This window comes from Budorcas taxicolor, chromosome 11, assembly GCF_023091745.1.
Source record: "Budorcas taxicolor isolate Tak-1 chromosome 11, Takin1.1, whole genome shotgun sequence".
NCBI lineage: Eukaryota > Metazoa > Chordata > Mammalia > Artiodactyla > Bovidae > Budorcas > Budorcas taxicolor.
This window is the reverse complement of record NC_068920.1, coordinates 31137788-31156412: the sequence shown is the minus strand read 5'-3', so window position 1 is coordinate 31156412 and position 18625 is coordinate 31137788. Positions and strand designations below refer to the sequence as shown.

The window sequence follows — 18625 nt, the reverse complement described above, 5'->3', positions numbered from 1 at the left end:
TCAAAAGCATCAATTCTTCGGCACTCAGCCTTCTTCACAGTCCAACTCTCACATCCATACATGACTACTGGAATAACCATAGCCTTCACTAGACGGACCTTAGTCAGCAAAGTAATGTCTCTGCTTTTGAATATACTATCTAGGTTGGTCATAACTTTTCTTCCAAGGAGTAAGCGTCTTTTAATTTCATGGCTGCAGTCACCATCTGCAGTGATTTTGGAGCCCAAAAAAATGAAGTCTGACACTGTTTCCACTGTTTCCCCATCTATTTCCCATGAAGTGATAGGACCAGATGCCATGATCTTCGTTTTCTGAATGTTGAGCTTTAAGCCAACTTTTTCGCTCTCCTCTTTCACTTTCATCAAGAGGCTTTTTCATTCCTCTTCACTTTCTGCCATAAGGGTGGTGTCATCTACATATCTGAGGTTATTGATATTTCTCCCAGCAATCTTGATTCCAGCTTGTGTTTCTTCCAGTCCAGCGTTTCTCATGATGTACTCTGCATAGAAGTTAAATAAGCAGGGTGACAATATACAGCCTTGATGTACTCCTTTTCCTATTTGGAACCAGTCTGTTGTTCCATGTCCAGTTCGAACTGTTGCTTCCTGACCTGCATACATATTTCTCAAGAGGCAGGTTAGGTAGTCTGGTATTCCCATCTCTTTCAGAATTTTCCACAGTTTATTGTCATCCGCACAGTCAAAGGCTTTGGCATAGTCAATAAAGCAGAAATAGATGTTTTTCTGGAACTCTCTTGCTTTTTCCATGATCCAGCGGATGTTGGCAATTTGATCTCTGGTTCCTCTGCCTTTTCTAAAACCAGCTTGAACATCAGCGAGTTCACAGGTCACGTATTGCTGAAGCCTGGCTTGGAGAATTTTGAGCATTACTTTACTAGCATGTGAGATGCATGCAATTGTGCGGTAGTGTGAGCATTCTTTGGCATTGCCTTTCTTTGGGTTTGATTGAAAACTGACCTTTTCCTGTCCTGTGGCCACTGCTGAGTTTTCCAAATTTGCTGGCATATTGAATGCAGCACTTTCACAGCATCATCTTTCAGGGTTTGAAACAGCTCAACCAGAATTCCATCACCTCCACTAGCTTTGTTCGTAGTGATGCTTTCTAAGGCCCACTTGACTTCACATTCCAAGATATCTGGCTCTAAATTAGTGATCACATCATCATGATTATCTGGGTCGTGAAGATCTTTTTTGTACAGTTCTTCCGTGTATTCTTGCCACCTCTTCTTAATATCTTCTGCTTCTGTTAGGTCCATACCATTTCTGTCCTTTATTGAGACCATCTTTGCATGAAATGTTCCCTTGGTGTCTCTAATTTTCTTGAAGAGATCTCTAGTCTTTCCCATTCTGTTCTTTTCCTCTATTTCTTTGCATTGATCGCTGAAGAAGGCTTTCTTATCTCTTCTTGTTATTCTTTGGAACTCTGCATTCAGATGCTTATATCTTTCCTTTTCTCCTTTGCTTTTCACCTCTCTTCTTTTCATAGCTATTTGTAAGGCCTCCCAAGACAGCCATTTTGCTTTTTTGCATTTCTTTTCCATGGGGATGGTCTTGATCCCTGTCTCCTGTACAATGTCAAGAACCTCATTCTGTAGTTCATCAGACACTCTCTCTATCAAATCTAGGCCCTTAAATCTATTTCTCACTTCCACTGTATAATCATAAGGAATTTGATTTAGGTCATACCCGAATGGTCTAGCGGTTTTCCCTACTTTCTTCAATTTGAGTCTGAATTTGGTAATAAGGAGTTCATGATCTGAGCCACAGTCAGCTCCTGGTCTTGTTTTTGCTGACTGTATAGAGCTTCTCCATCTTAGGCTGCAGAGAATATAATCAATCTGATTTCGGTGTTGACCATCTGGTGATGTCCATGTGTAGATTCTTCTCTTGTGTTGTTGGAAGAGGGTGTTTGCTATGACCAGTGCATTTTCTTGGCAAAACTCTATTAGTCTTTGCCCTGCTTCATTTCGCATTCCAAAGCCAAATTTTGCCTGTTACTCCAGGTGTTTCTTGACTTCCTACTATTGCATTCCAGTCCCCTATAATGAAAAGGACATCTTTTTGGGGTGTTAGTTCTAAAAGGTCTTGTAGGTCTTCATAAAACCGTTCAACTTCAGCTTCTTCAGCATTACTGGCTGGGGCATAGACTTGGATAACTGTGATATTGAATGGTTTGCCAGAGATCATTCTATCGTTTATGAGATTGCATCCAAGTACTTCATTTCGGACTCTTTTGTTGACCATGATGGCTACTCCATTTCTTCTGAGGGATTCCTTCCTGCAATAGTAGATATAATGGTCATCTGAGGTAAATTCACCCATTCCAGTCCATTTTAGTTCACTGATTCCTAGAATGTCAACGTTCACCCTTGCCATCTCTTGTTTGACCACTTCCAATTTGCCTTGATTCATGGACCTGACATTCCAGGTTTCTATGCAATATTGCTCTTTACAGCGTTGGATCTTGCTTCTATCACCAGTCACATGCACAACTGGGTATTGTTTTTGCTTTGGCTCCATTCCTTCATTCTTTCTGGAGTTAGTTCTCCACTGATCTCCGGTAGCATATTGGGTATCTAATGACCTGGGGAGTTCCTCTTTTGGTATCCTATCATTTTGCCTTTTCGTACTGTTCATGGGGTTCTCAAGGCAAGAATACTGAAGTGGCTTGCCATTCCCTTCTCCAGTGGACCACGTTCTGTCAGACCTCTTCACCATGACCCGCCCGTCTTGGGTTGCCCCGCAGGCATGGCTTGGTTTCGTTGAGTTAGACAAGGCTGTGGTCCTAGTGTGGTTAGATTGACTAGTTTTCTGTGAGCATGGTTTCAGTGTGTCTTACCTCTGATGCCCTCTTGTAACACCGACCATCTTACTTGGGTTTCTCTTACCTTGGGCATGAGGTGTCTCTTCTCGGCTGCTCCAGCAAAGCACAGCCACTGCTCCTTACCTTGGACGAGGAGTATCTCCTTACCACCGCCATTCCTGACCTTCAACCTGGGTAGTCACTCAATAAGTATTTATTGATCACTAGGTAGCACTAGACCAGAGAGAAAACAATCAGAGTTCCTCTACTAAAAAATATTCTAGTTTGCAGAGGAAACAACTCTTAAACTCAGATACTTAAATGATTACTTGCAGTTAGTAATGTAAGGGCATAGATGGGACAACATTCTAGGCAACAGAGAATAGGTTACAAAACACATACAACAAGAGGCTGGAGATGACAACTGAAAAGTTTGGACTTTATCCAGTTGTGAAAGCAGAATACTTAGAGCACAGAAGGTAGCAGTAGCACAAACTATCTAAAAACACAAGTAAAGACTACGGCAGAACATATAATAAGCATGTGCTTACTAGATGTGACATTTCAAATAAATGGGAAAGGGAAAATTTAATTATATGGAGTTTAAAATGTTTGTTTAGCACAAAAGGAAAGCAGTAAGCATTTCAAGACACCGTAAACGAATGAATACCATTATATTTCAGTATAGGTGCATTTAAAAAAATTTCCCAACCATTTTGTATCACTGCCATCACTTTTTGAATATATGATGGACATTTTCAGCTCAACACAACCAAAAGCTGAACACCTGCTCTCTCCACCACAAAGCCTTCTTCTAAAGCTCACTATTTTAGTAAATGGATTCACTTGTTGTGAATCTGCAAATCAGAAACCATTAGCCATATCTTAAACCATCCCCTGCATAATTTTCCATATCAAAACCATTACCAAGACAAATCAGTCATTCCTCTTTTGTACCTCCCACCCCTCCATTCCTTTCCATCTTCACACTCCTGGTTCCATCCTCTTTTATCTAGACCTACCTTATTACCCTGGAGAAGGAAATGGCAACCCACTCCAGTACTCTTGCCTGGACAATCCCATGGAGGGAGGAGCCTGGTAGGCTGCAGTCCATGGGGTCGCAAAGAGTCGGACACGACTGAGCAACTTCACTTTCACTTTCACCTTATTACCCAGTCTATCTTTATGCATTCCTGCCAACTCTGCAACACACTTTAGGAAATACAGCCAGGGCCATCACTTCAATGCACATATGATCATTCCACTCTTCCTACTTGCACTAGAGATTACCCATGGCTTTCCATTGCTCATGAGTTAAACATAAATGTTTATTTCCCAGCCATATAGCCTTCTGTCTTGCACTGAGCATTTTTCCTTAAAGCACAGAATATTTGAGCATTCTTATCCTGCCATGCCTGGCATGCTGCAGACCATGGGGTCGCGAAGAGTTGGACACAACTGAGCAACTGAACTACAACAAATCCTTCCACCTAAAATACTCTTCCCACCCATCTGTATCTAATTAGTAATTGCTCAGATCTCATCGTTTATTAGAAAATCTTTTTTGTAGTCTCCTTGATTTAATAAAATACCCACAAATTTACTTGCTCACCAAACCTCTAATTTGGGGCATTTATCCCTCTAAGTGATCATTTGATAATTACTTTTACCTACTACTAGACTGTAACAAAGAGAAAAGTTTGATTTTCCTCACCAAGACCCTCACAAAACTTAATTTTGGAGACAAAAATTAAAATATCAGTTGTCAAATCTATGGATAATTTTAGTTAATATCCAAATTTTCACTTATTCTTTTAAAACAATTTTCAGAGATATAAAACTCTCTGGGGTGAGGAAAACGGTCATATGAAATTCCATGGTGGGATATAAACTTAAATTCTCAAAGGCTAAAGAAATTGAATTTCTCTGTAGAAAATGAAAACCTAGTGATTGTCACATATAGTTATTAGTACTCTTTTCTCTTTTAAAAATTACATAAATGCATTACCTCAATTTTGGGGAAAGCAAACAGTTTTATGGAAGAGAATTCATCCTTAAATTTACAATATTTAACTTCATCATTGTTGGCATATTAGTTTATCCCTCTAGGAATAATGGTTATGGTTTCTTTTTATGTGCATTATATGTTACTAGTATACCTAGATTTTTTTATTAAAATAAAGTTTCTTTAAATTTTGTAGTACTTTATAGCTTTCAAAAGTTTCACAAATACATCATTCCATAAAATCACATAGAAACCCTGTTTATCCCTATGCCTGTAGTGCACTTTCCACTTTCCTCTACTCACTGATAACTACTAGTTTGCTCTCTGTATCTGTGAGTCTGCTTCTTTTATGCCTCAGTTACTAGTTTTTGTGTTTTTTAGATCCCTCATATAAGTGATATCATACAATATTTGCCTTTCTTTATCTGACCTATATCACATAATGCCCTCCAAGTCCATCCATACTGCTGGAGATGGCAAATTTTAATTCTTTTTGCTATATCTCCTCAAGCAAGGGAAACGAAGGCAAAATTTTTAAGGGGGGACTACATCAAACAAAAAAATCCTTTCCACAACAAAGGAAACAATCAACAAAACAAAAAGCCTGCCTACTGAATGGGAGAAAATATTTGCAAACAATATATGTGACAGGAAGTTAATACTCAAAATTTACAAAGAAAGCATAACTCAAAAAATCTGATTTAAAAAATGGGCAGAGAACCTAAATAGACATTTTCCAAAAAACTCCATACAGATGACTTACACTCAAAAGATGCTCAGAACCACTAGCCATCAGATAGAGGCAAATCAAAACCACAATGAGATATCTCCTCACACCTATCAGAATGGCTATTATCAGACGGACAACAAATAACAAATGTTGGTGAGGATGTGGATAAAAGGGAACCCTCATGCACTGTTGGTGGAAATGTATGTTGGTTTAGCCACAGTGAAAAACATAGGGAAATTCCTCAGAAACTTAAAACCAGAAAATTAAAATTAAAAAAAAAATTATAGAGCAAAACATTGTCTCAGAAAATAAATAAAACTACCATATAATCCAGAAACTCTACTCCTGGGTATTTATCCAAAAGAAAAAAAAATCACTAATTCAAAAAGATATATGTAAAACTGATTCACTTTGCTCTACAGTAGAAACTAACATAACATTGGAAATCCAATAAAAGTTAATTTAAAAATTAAAACTAAAGAAGTACCTCCAACCACCCCACCCCCCAAAAAAGATATATGCTCCCTTATGTTCATTTACAGGTTAATTTACAATTTCCAAGACATGGAATCAGCCTACATGCCCATCAGTAGATGGATAGATAAATAAGATATGGAATATATATACAATAGACTATTACTTAGACAAAGAATAAAATCTTGCCATTTGTGACAACATAGATGGGCCTAGAGGATATTATGAAAAGTGAAACAAATCAGATAGAGAAAGACAGTGTGATTTCACTGACATGTGGAATCTACAAAATAGTACAAATATACAGACATGACTAAACAGAAACAGAGTCCAAGATACAGAGAACAAATAGGTAGTTGCCAGATGCGAGGGGGTTGGAGGGAGGAAAAAGTAGCTGAGGGAAATTAAGGCACAAATTTACAGTTACAAAATAAATGCATCATGGGTATAAAATGTACAATGTGAAGCCTATAGTCAATAGCTGTGTAATAGCTTCATATGATGATAAATGGTAACTAGATTTACTGTGGTGATCATTTTGAAATATATAAAAATATGCTTGCACCAAGAACACATTCAGTGTTGTAGTTCAGTTATATTTCAACAACAAACTCATAGAAACAGATTTCAGATTTGTTGTTATTAGGGGCAAGGTATAGGGTAGAAGAGAATTGAATAAAAGTGCTCAAAATGTACACATTTCCAATTATAATAAATAAGTTATAAGGATGTAATGCACAACAGGATTAATATAATTAATTTGCTGCATGTTATATATTAAAGTTGTTAAGAGAGTAAGTCCTCAGAGTTCTCAGGGCAAGAAAAAATATTTTTAATTTCTTTTATTTTGTATCTTTGTGGATAGTGAATGTACACTAAATTTACTGTGGTCATCATTTCATGATATATCATTATGCTGTACAACTTAAACTTATACAATGCTCTATGTCAATTATATCTCAATAAAACTGGCAAAATTAAAATATAGATGTTAAAATCAGACAGAATCAGAAGTTATTGTTTTATTTAATATTAATGTCTTTGTTTCTTAATGGAATCTATATAAAAATAACTATATTTTCAAAGATAACACAAAGTTACTGATTTCAATTCTTCATCTTCTAGCATGCACTGCTATGCTATATTATGGGCACAGAGAAAATTCTTCCAGTGAAGAATCACATTAAATGACATTAAACTGAGCAAAGTACTCTTTTATACACTCCAGTCATTGATGTAGATTTCTAGGTTTTATCAATTTCTCCATTATAATCTACATTTGGATATTTCATTTGATATTCAAAAATTTATATAATGATCTATCACTTAACTACTATACCTTAAATTTTATTTTATTTGTACCATTGAAGAAATACATTTATGTGTTTGATAATAAAGCTGTTATCTATATCAATCATATAATCCTGATTTGAATCTGATAGTGAAGTTTCTGAATACACCCATATGATTTCTACTATATTGATTATTCTACTTTCAGAATTGCTATTAAGAAAGAAGAAAAAGAATGATCAATGACAGCTACTCCTTGGATTCACAGGCCAGCCTCAGATGGAGATGATTATTTTTTGGGTGGTATTTTTCTTCTACATCATTGCCCTGATTGGAAATATGGCTATCATCCTGCTATCTTTTCTCGATGACCATCTCCAAACTCCCAAGTGCTACTTCCTTAGAAGTTTGGCCACTTTGGATCTCTGTTATACCACAAACATAGTCCCTCAAATATTGGTCAATATCTGGGGCAAAGACAAGAGAATTACCTTTGGTGGCTGTGCTTTCCAACTTTTCACTGATATGGTTCTCTGCTCAGTTGAATGTATCCTTCTGGCTGTGATGTCTTATGACAGGTTCAGTGCTGTCTGCAAGGCCTCTGCACGATATGACCATAATGAACTCCCAACTTTGCCAGGGCCTTATAGGCACTGCCTGGGTGGTTGGTGTTATTAATTGCATGATACTTTCCCCCTATGCCATGAGTCTTCCTTGATGTGGAAGTCACCACCTGGATCACTTCTTTTGTGAAATGTCTGCAATGATCAAGATTGCGTGTGTGGACACGACGTCCATGGAGGTAACCACATTTGCCATGTGCCTGATTATTGTTCTTGCTCCTCTTCTTCTCATTCTGGTTTCTTATGGCTTCATTGCTGCAGCTGTGCTCAAGATCAAATCTGCAATGGGAAGGCAAAAAGCATTTGGGACCTGTTCCTCCCATCTCATTGTGGTATCCATCTTCTACGGAACTGTTATCTATATGTACATCCAACCAGGAAACAGTCCAAATCAAAATGAGGGTAAACTTCTCAGTATCTTTTATTCCATTTTACTCCCAGTATGAACCCACTGATCTATACTCTAAGGAATAAGGAGTTCAAGGGGGCCATAAAGAGGCTGATTGGGAAAAAGAAAGTTCTGTGGAAACAATAGGACGCTGATTTTTCCTCCCAGAAATTTCTATTATGCAAATGTGTCCTCTACAACCTTTATATGTAGACAATTTATGTTGTGGAAATATATAAAAATTATTATCAAATCTAATGCATTAATGAATAACTAATGTATGATGACACGTAAACTGAGGCACCCACACTGTGGTGTTGGAAAAGACTCCTGAGAGTCACTTGGACTGCAACGAGATCCAGCCAGTTCATCTTAAAGGAAAGCAGTCCTGAATGTTCATTGGAAGGACTGATGTTGAAGCTGAAACTCCAATACTTTGGCCACCTGATGCGAACAACTGACTCATTTGAAAAGACCCTGATGCTAGAAAGATTGAAGGTGGGTGGAGAAGGAGACGACAGAGGATGAGATGGTTGAATAGCATCACCTACTCAAAGGACATGAGTTTGAGTAAACTCCAGGAGTTGTGATGGACAGGGAGGTCTGGCGTTTCTATCATATGTAGGTTTGTGTGTCTCATCTGTATTGTTCATTATGTCTGTTACCTTGTGATAATCTATAACTTCTAGACAAGCAATGTTTTTCCATATAAAATAGGATAATAAAGCTATCAATAAAAGCATTTTATTGATCAAACCACTTATAAGAAATGTATACTGACTTGTAAAATTGTCGTAGTTATTTATTTAATCATATATCAATATTATTGGTTAACTAGGGGAACTTCTCCTGGGAGATTTTTTTTTTAATGATCTTCTTCCTTGGATAATTATACAACACTCATTTAATTACTATTTAATAACCCAGTGTCCCCAAGATCTTCCCAGACTCAACAAATTTTACCTTGGCTGGTTAGGGAAAACTACTTGTATCTTTCACACTGAAGATTTTTTTTCTCTGAAATGTAGAATGGGAAGATTCTTCTTGAATGGGTATATGAACTGCGAAAGATGACAAGCAGTGGCTGCCTCCTGCCACTGTCATGTAGGATCTCAATGGCAAGTGGGAGGAAATGTTATGAACTATGTAATGAAAACAGAGAAGGCAATGGCACCCCACTCCTGTACTCTTGCCTGGAAAATCCCATGGATGGAGGAGCATGGTGGGCTGCAGTCCATGCTGTCACTAAGAGTCGGACACGACTGAGCGACTTCACTTTCACTTTTTACTTTCATGCATTGGAGAAGGAAATGGCAACCCACTTCAGTGTTCTTGCCTGGAGAATCCCAGGGATGGGGGAGTCTGGTGGGCTGCCATCTATGGGGTCGCACAGAGTCGGACACGACTGAAGCAACTTAGCAGCTGTAGCAGCAGCATGTAGTGAAGAATTACATATTCAGTCTTATTTTAAGAAAGAGATAAAGAAACTTTTCCTACTTTAGAAGAGTTAGATTTTTCTCCTCCAGAGAGTCCTTGGTTAAATCACCACCACAGAAAAGCTCACTAAGCTTAATTAGAGTCAGTTGGGAGAGAAATTATACTGTTTTTAAAACATTTGATAAGATTTCCAATTTAAAGAATTTGCATAAAAGCTTCTGGCTTTTGTACCAATTTTCTTTTCTTCAAAGTTTGAGCTGTATATTAAATCCTAATTGATTTCACATGAAAATGGATATTTGTGTTTTTAATTTCTATTCCCCAAACACATAAATTCATTTTAACAAACATTTGTTAAGAACCTAGGAGATACCTTATGAGGCAGCTATATGGATAAAAAGCTTTTGTTTTAAGATTTAAAACAGAATGAATTCAATTTTGCATATATGCTTGATATGGGAGTAAAATCCAGTGGAAATCCCCACAGATTGGCTAAATTTGTAAATTTGAAGCTGCAAAAGATGAAGGGGCCATAAAAAATAGAATGCTTAGTTATGTGTGCAGAATTAGTAACTTAAACCATAGAGGCAGAGGAAATATAGGGGAAGGGCATTCCATTAGAGAATGTTGTTTATAAATGCAGGAAGAAAGGAGGAAAAGAATGGAAATTGCACTGGGGCAAATGCTAGTGAAAAATTGAAGAGAATTATTTATGAAGGCAAAGGGCAGGTCTGGTATAGGAAAAGGAGTACGTCAAGGCTGTATATTGTCACCCTGCTTATTTAACTTCTATGCAGAGTACATCATGAGAAACACTGGACTGGAAGAAAGACAAGCTGGAATCAAGATTGCTGGGAGAATTATCAATAACCTCAGATATGCAGATGACACCACCCTTATGGCAGAAAGTGAAGAGGAGCTAAAAAGCCTCTTGATGAAAGTGAAAGAGGAGAGCGAAAAAGTTGGCTTAAAGCTCAACATTCAGAAAACGAAGATCATGGCATCTGGTCCCATCACAATTAAAAGACGCTTACTCCTTGGAAGAAAAGTTATGACCAACCTAGATAGTATATTCAAAAGCAGAGACATTACTTTGCCGACTAAGGTCCGTCTAGTCAAGGCTATGGTTTTTCCTGTGGTCATGTATGGATGTGAGAGTTGGACTGTGAAGAAGGCTGAGTGCCAAAGAATTGATGCTTTTGAACTGTGGTGTTGGAGAAGACTCTTGAGGGTCCCTTGGGCTGCAAGGACATCCAACCAGTCCATTCTGAAGGAGATCAACCCTGGGATTTCTTTGGAAAGAATGATGCTAAAGCTGAAGCTCCAGTACTTTGGGCACCTCATGTGAAGAGTTGACTCATTGGAAAAGACCCTGATGCTGGGAGAGATTGGGGGCAGGAGGAGAAGGGGACGACCAAGGATGAGATGGCTGGATGGCATCACGGACTTGATGGACATGAGTCTGAGTGAACTCTGGGAGATGGTGATGGACAGGGAGGCCTGGCATGCTGCGATTCATGGGGTTGCAAAGAGTTGGACACGACTGAGCGACTGAACTGAGAACTGAACTGAACCTGCCATAGAAAATTCAAGTAGAAAAATAATTTAGAAAAGACCACTGGTTTAGAAACTAAGAACCCATTAGTGTGCTCGACAGACATTTTCTTAGTAGAGATCCGTTTGTAAAAAGATACTAATTTTGTTAGACAGGAAAAAGAAAAACATCCACGTGTGGTCATCAAAGTCTCTCTGGACCAACATCAAATTTTACAGATTTTTTTCTGTGCTAAATCTGAGAAAAGTCACTAGGGATATGAACATAAAAATAACACATTGCCCCCTCTTGAAGTGGTTTAACATTTTAAATGCATAAGTAGTAGAACTGGAGCTTCTGTAAGATGAGAGATAGGATATGGACAATTCATATAGTCACATAGTCAATTGTGAATATTAATGACTGAGCATAAAATTAAGAAATGGGTCCATTTAAAAGCATCACTTCATAGGAAATGATAGAATTTGGAATGAAAACTACAGATAAAAAATATGGTATCTGCAATGAAAGAGGGAGAATGCTGTTTCTGAGGAGGGATGGAAAAGGGAAAATAATGATTGGAATACAAGTTTTTAGTTGAAAGAAAAATTTGCATTTTAAAATATAAGATCAGAAGATTTATATAGCAGAGTGAACATGGACAGCAGGATTGAATCTTTGCAGCTTAACTAATAGAAAAAGAATAAGAGTTATAAAACCTTCATTTTCTATGAACCCTTGGATGAAGGAGGTAATAATTTGTTGCTTATTCCCAACTCCCTTTTGAGCTTCTTGATTTGTAAAGGGAAGTCCATCTGGCTTCATTCAGCAATTTTTCTCAGGATTTTCTTCTGAGACTTCCGCAGTTTTTTTGCCTTGACATAAAAGGAGACAAAGTAATTGAGAGTATAAACTCTGGAGGCAAATTGCCCTTGAAATAAATTTTATACCAAATTGGATATACAGGAAAGTTAGAATAACTATGAGATTTAAATACTAACTTTTTAATTGTGTGATGTTTATCTTAGCAATATATATCTGCAATACTGTTTAAAAATATACTCACTATGGCTTCCAATACTTAATATTTTATTTTTACAGTTGATTTCAAGAAAATAAGAAAATGCTCAATGATAGCTACTTTGGTTTCCTGGGTGGCCTCAACTGGAGATGATCATCTCTGGGGTTGTCTTTTTCTTCTACACTATTGCCTTGATAGGAAATATCGCCATCATCCTGCTGCCATTACTAGATGAACGTCTCCAAATTCCTATGTACTTCTTCCTTAGAAATCTGGCCATCTTGGATCTCTCTTATACCACAAATAGAGTCCCACAGATGTTGGTCAATGTTTGGGGTAAAGACAAAAAAATCTCTTTCAGTGGTTGTGCCTTTCAACTTTTCACTGATGTGACATTATGCACAGTTGAATGTATGCTCCTGGCTGTGATGTCCTATGACAGATTCAATGCTGTCTGCAAGCCTCTACATTACATGACAATAATGAACCCTCAACTCTGTCGAGGCCAGTGACCATGACCTGGATAATTGGTATCATTAATTGCGTGATCCTCTCTCCCTATGCTATGAGTCTTCCTCGATGTGAAAACCACCACCTGGATCACTATTTCTGTGAGATATCTGCAATGGTCAAAATCACATGTGTGGACACCACAGTCATGGAAGAAATCTTATTTGCACTGTGTTTTTTTATTTTCCTCCCACCGCTTCTTCTCATTCTGGTTTCATATGTCTTCATTGCTGTAGCTGTGCTCAAGTCCAAGTCTGTAGCAGGGAGACAAAAAGCATTTGGGACCTGTTCCTCCCATCTCATTGTGGTCTCCATCTTCTATGGGACTGTTATCTACATGTGCATACAACCAGGAAACAGTCCATCTCAGGATGAGGGTAAACTACTCAGTATCTTTTACTCCGTTGTTACTCTCAGCTTGAACCCACTGCTCTATCAATTCAGTTCAGTTCAGTCGCTCAGTCGTGTCCGACTCTTTGCAACCCCATGAATCACAGCACACCAGGCCTCCCTGTCTTTCACCAACTCCTGGAGTTCACTCAAACTCATGTCCATCGAGCCGGTGATGCCATCCAGCCATCTCATCCTCTGTCTGATCTATACATTAAGGAATAAGGAGTTCAAGGGAGTCATGAAGAGGCTGATTAGAAAAGAAAAGCTTTCTGGAGAAACAATAGGACACTAACATCTTTTCACAAGGCATTTCCAATAAAGAAATTGGCTCCATGTAACCTTTAGTTCATTGTGAAATTATTTTAGTAACAGCCTTTACCTAAAAGTGAAAATAATGCCTAGAAAATGTGCTTATATTTTAATGTCAGTATCTTATAATGCCAAGTTGATTCTCAACTAAAAGTGTCTTTCAAAGTCACTAACTAATGGCCAACAGGCACAAGAAAAGATGCTCAATATTATCGATCATTAGAGAAATCCAAGTCAAAATTACAGTGAGGTATCACCTCACAACAGTCAGAATGGCCATCACTTAAAAGTTTACAGATAATAAATGCTGGAGAGGCTGTGGAGAAAAAGGAACCCTCCTATGTTGTTGGTGGGAATGTTAGTTGGAGCAGCCACTATGGAAATCAGTATTGAGGTTCCTTTAAAAACTAAAGATAGAGTTACTATATAATCTTGAAACCCCATTCCTGGGCATGGGAGAAAACTCTAATTAAAAAAAGATATATGCACACCAATGCTCATAGCAGCACAACTTACAATAGCCAAGACATGGAACCATATGTACCTTCCAAATGTTCAAGCTGGATTTAGAAAAGTCAGAGGAACCAGAGATCAAATTGTCAACATCTGTTGGATTATCGAAAAAGCTAGAGAGTTCCAGAAAAATATCTACTTCTGCTTTATTGACTGTGCCAAAGCTTTTGACTGTGTGGATCACAACAAACTCTGGAAAATTCTTAAACAGGTGGGAATACCAGACCACCTGACTTGCCTCCAAGAAATCTGTATGCAGGTCAAGAAGCAACAGTTAGAACTGGACATGGAACAACAGACTGGTTCCAAATTGGGAAAGGAGTACATCAAGGCTGTATATTGTCATCCTGCTTATTTAACTTACATGAAGAGTACATCATGTGGAATGCTGGGCTGGATGAAGCACAAGCTGGAATCAAGATTGCTGGCAGAAATATCAATAACCTCAGATATGCAGATAACACTGCAGATAACACACTTACAGCAGAAAGTGAAGAAGAACTAAAGAGCTTCTTGATGAAAGTGAAAGAGGAGAGTCAAAAAGTTGGCTTAAAACTCAACATTCAGAAAACTAAGATCATGGCATCTGGTCCCATCACTTGATGGCAAATAGATGGGGAAACAGTGGAAACAGTGGCAGATTTTATTTTGGGGGGCTCCAAAATCACTGCAGATGGTGACTTCAGCCATGAAATTAAAAGACACTTTCTCCTTGGAAGAAAAGTTATGACCAACCTAGACAACATATTAAAAAGCAGAGACATTACTTTGCAAACAAAGGTCCATCTGGTCAAAGCTTTGACTTTTCCAGTAGTCATGTATTGTTGTAAGAGTTGGACTATAAAGAAAGTTGAGAGCCAAAGAATTGATGCTTTTGGACTGTGGTGTTGGAGAAGACTCTTGAGAGTCCCTTGGACTGCAAAAGATCCAACCAGTCCATCCTAAAGGAAATCAGTCCTGAATATTCATTGGAAAGATTGATGCTAAAGTTGAAACTCCAATACTTTGGCCACCTGATGCAAAGAACTGACTCATTTGAAAAGACCCTGATGCTGGGAATGATTGAAGGCATGAGGAAAAGGGGATGACAGAGGATGAGATGGTTGGATGGCATCACCAACTCAAGGGACATAAGTTTGAGTAAGCTCCAGGAGTTGGTGATGGACAGGGAAGCCTGGTGTGCTGCAGTCCATGGGGTCGCAAAGAGTCAGACATGACTGATCGACTGAACTGAAGACATGGAAGCAACCTAAATGTCCATTGACAGAAAATAGATAAAGAAGCTGTGGTATATGTGTTCTGCTGCTGCTGCTTCTGCTAAGTCGCTTCAGTTGTGTCCGACTCTGTGCGACCCCAAAGACGGCAGCCCACCAGGCTCCCCCGTCCCTGCGATTCTCCAGGCAAGAACTTATATGTGTTCTAGGTTATTAAAATATAGGTTCAGTTCAGTTCAGTTCAGTTCAGTTCAGTCGCTCATGCAGCTATATAACTGAAATTAACACAATGGTGTAAATTGACTAGACTTCAATTTAAAAAATGGATGAAAATTTAAAAAAAACTTCATTCATCATTCCTATTCTATGAACTCATGTTCCATTCTTTAAGGATTTTCCTTATCATTCAATTCAACAACTTTATCAATAGGCTGAAGCATTTTAGCACTGGCCGCACAGTATGAGTAAGATGATTCCATCCTAAAGCTAGCATCACAGAAACATGTGAATTTTTACAAAATTATCTAGGCAGTACATTAATAAAAAAATAAAATGTATTGAGAAGGGCATAATACATTTTAACAGTTGAATCTGGTTTTAAGTATGAACAATATATTAACATATACAAAAATCCAGTAACATTCAAAGGCAGATAGAATAGGCATTTGAGTATTTTTATAGAATAATAATGTCACTGCTAAAGTATAGGTTATCTTGGTAAGAGAGAAAAGAATCCAAAAGATAAATTTAAACCCAATTTTTAAAATCTGTGGATTCTACACTCATAAATGTTTCTCTGATGATTAGTGACTTTTGCTTTTATTGTTCTTTTTTGCTCTTTCAAATACTGCTCTTACTGAATTCTCCCACTGTCCACGTGAAAAGGGATAAGTTTTATAACTTTTATAATAGCCACATTTTAAGTGTTATTTTTTCATATATGATTCATTTTCCATGGCTACACACAAAAAAGGCAGACATGCAAACATAAATGCACATACCACTGATCATGGGTTTTATACTGGTGAACATGTTTTCCTGTCTTGTGGCAGGTCTTATGTTCAGGAACTTGAGTGGATTACAGACCAATATATACACAGAACTTACCTTGCAACCATCAGAAGGTTCAATATGCCACCATATACAACACATGTGCCAGAAAATGTTGCCCCACCCCATTCTAGAGATTTAAAAGTAATAGAATGCCTGAATGCATGATATAGTCAGCCTTTTCCTGAATTAGTCACTTATCCAAGGAAACATTGACTATCATCTAGAATATCTATGAAGGAGTCAATATTTTATGACTTATTTATGGTTTTATAACAATGCCTGGCTCTCAATATAAATTCCATAAAAATTTGTGATTAGGGTGGGAAAAAAAATCATGTCAACTAATAAGTTAGGACATAGCTAAGTCCACAGTGCTTCTCATCACTGTTTCTTCAGTCATCTCCCAAAAGGTTAATGTATTTTTGCCAGCATATTAAAAAGCAGAGGCATTACTTTGCAAACAAAGGTTTGTATAGTCAAAGCTATGGTTTTTTTGGTAGTCATATGTAAATGTTAGAGTGCACCATAAAGAAGCTGAACACCAAAGAATTGATGCTTTTGAGCTGTGGTGTTGGAGAAGACCCTTGAGAGTACCTTTGACTGCAAAGAGATCCAACCAGTAAATCCTAAAGGAAATCAATCCTGAATATTCATTGAAAGGACTGATGCAGAATTGAAGCTCCAATAATTTGGTCATCTGATGTTAAGAGCTGACTCATTAGAAAAGCCCCTGATGCTGGGAAAGACTGAAGGCAGGAGGAGGAGAAGAAGGCAACAGAGGATGAGGTGGTTGGATGGCATCACTGACTCAATGGACATGAGTTTGGGCAAGTTCTGGGACATGGTGAAGGACAGGGAAGTCTGGCATGTTTCAGTCCATGTGGTCACAAACAGTCAGACATAACTGAGTGACCGAACAACAACAAACATTTTCCGTGCTATTAGACCCATAGTAGAACCTCTTTCCTTTCCATACATCTGCATTTATCCTTCCTATGACCTTATCCTTCCTATGTACTGTTGGGATCTCCTGTCCCATAAATAATAATTTACCTGTATCCTCAAATAATTTACTTAACATTTTTTATACCTCCTAGTGTTAATTGAACTGAGACTCTTTCTTGAAGACAGTATTTCAACCACAACTCCCTTATGAGAAAATAATCCCACACTCACTACTTCAGAAAGTGGGATTTGAGCTATTGGCTTTATTCTATTTCTAGATCATTCCCTTTGCTCCTATTTTTAAAATACATGGATTATTTGAAGTTCATGTCGTTTTAGCTGAGCAACTATCTAGACTAGAACTTTCCACAGTGTGGTCCTAAACAGCCTGCATCAGGATCACCCATGGTGTTATTTTAAATGCCCATCCCAGGGCACAATCAAATGCTTTAAATCAGAAATTCTGTGTATGAAACACAAGTACTTTAACTTTTAACAAGTACACCATGTGAATCTTATGAATTCTAAAGCCTGAGGAACCGTGTACCTTCTTCCCTTCATACTGCTGTCATTTACTGGTATCATGACCTCTCTCCACATGCATTTACATTTTGGCATCAGATGCACAACTTTTCACTTACTAAAAGACCTGGTATCATTGCAGCCTGTGTCACAAGTAAGATGAACTTTTGAATATGCTGGCATCCCTGTTTGCATCTCCAAGGTAGAAACCACTTTTCGTTTCAGGTACTCATTACTATATCCACATCATAAACCTCAACACTCCCGAGAGCTGCTCCAGCTTTACTAACTTAAAGCAATATGTCACAAAACAACCTCTGTCCTTTTAGATTTCTTCCCATTTACTTTCTTTAATCTTAGAATAGAGTGGAAAGATAAAAAATGCTTATACAACCATTGTTATCTTATCAACAGTGAGAAATGTATTGTTATTTCTTACAAGTTTAATGTCGGTTTGAGTTACTTGATACTTTTTTGAGGAGGGAGGTGGGAGAGGGGTTCAGGATGAGGAACACGTGTACACCCGTGGCGGATTCATGTTGATGTATGGCAAAACCAATACAATATTGTAAAGTAATTAGCTTCCAATTAAAATAAATAAATTTATATTTAAAAAAGATCACAAATAAGAATTCATTTTAAAAACTTGATATGAAATCTCCAAATCAGAAACAAGTGGCACAGTTCATTAGTATAGGAAAATGGGATGGAATAGAGCTTCATACTACTTCCACCTGTACATGCAATAGGCATCAGCAGATGGGAGGTATAGTTTATTAGACAATCTTACAGGAGAATCAAGTTTATACCCTTGATTTCAGTGAAACAAACTAGAGTGGTG

At 37.8% G+C, this 18625-nt stretch overlaps 2 pseudogenes; both read left to right on the top strand.

The window, feature by feature from the left end:
- The first annotated feature begins 7557 nt into the window (after window positions 1-7557).
- On the top strand, window positions 7558-8480 carry LOC128056941 (putative olfactory receptor 2W6; annotated as a pseudogene).
- A 3947-nt stretch (window positions 8481-12427) lies between these two features.
- LOC128056910 (olfactory receptor 2W1-like) lies at window positions 12428-13520 on the top strand (annotated as a pseudogene).
- Window positions 13521-18625: the final 5105 nt, after the last annotated feature.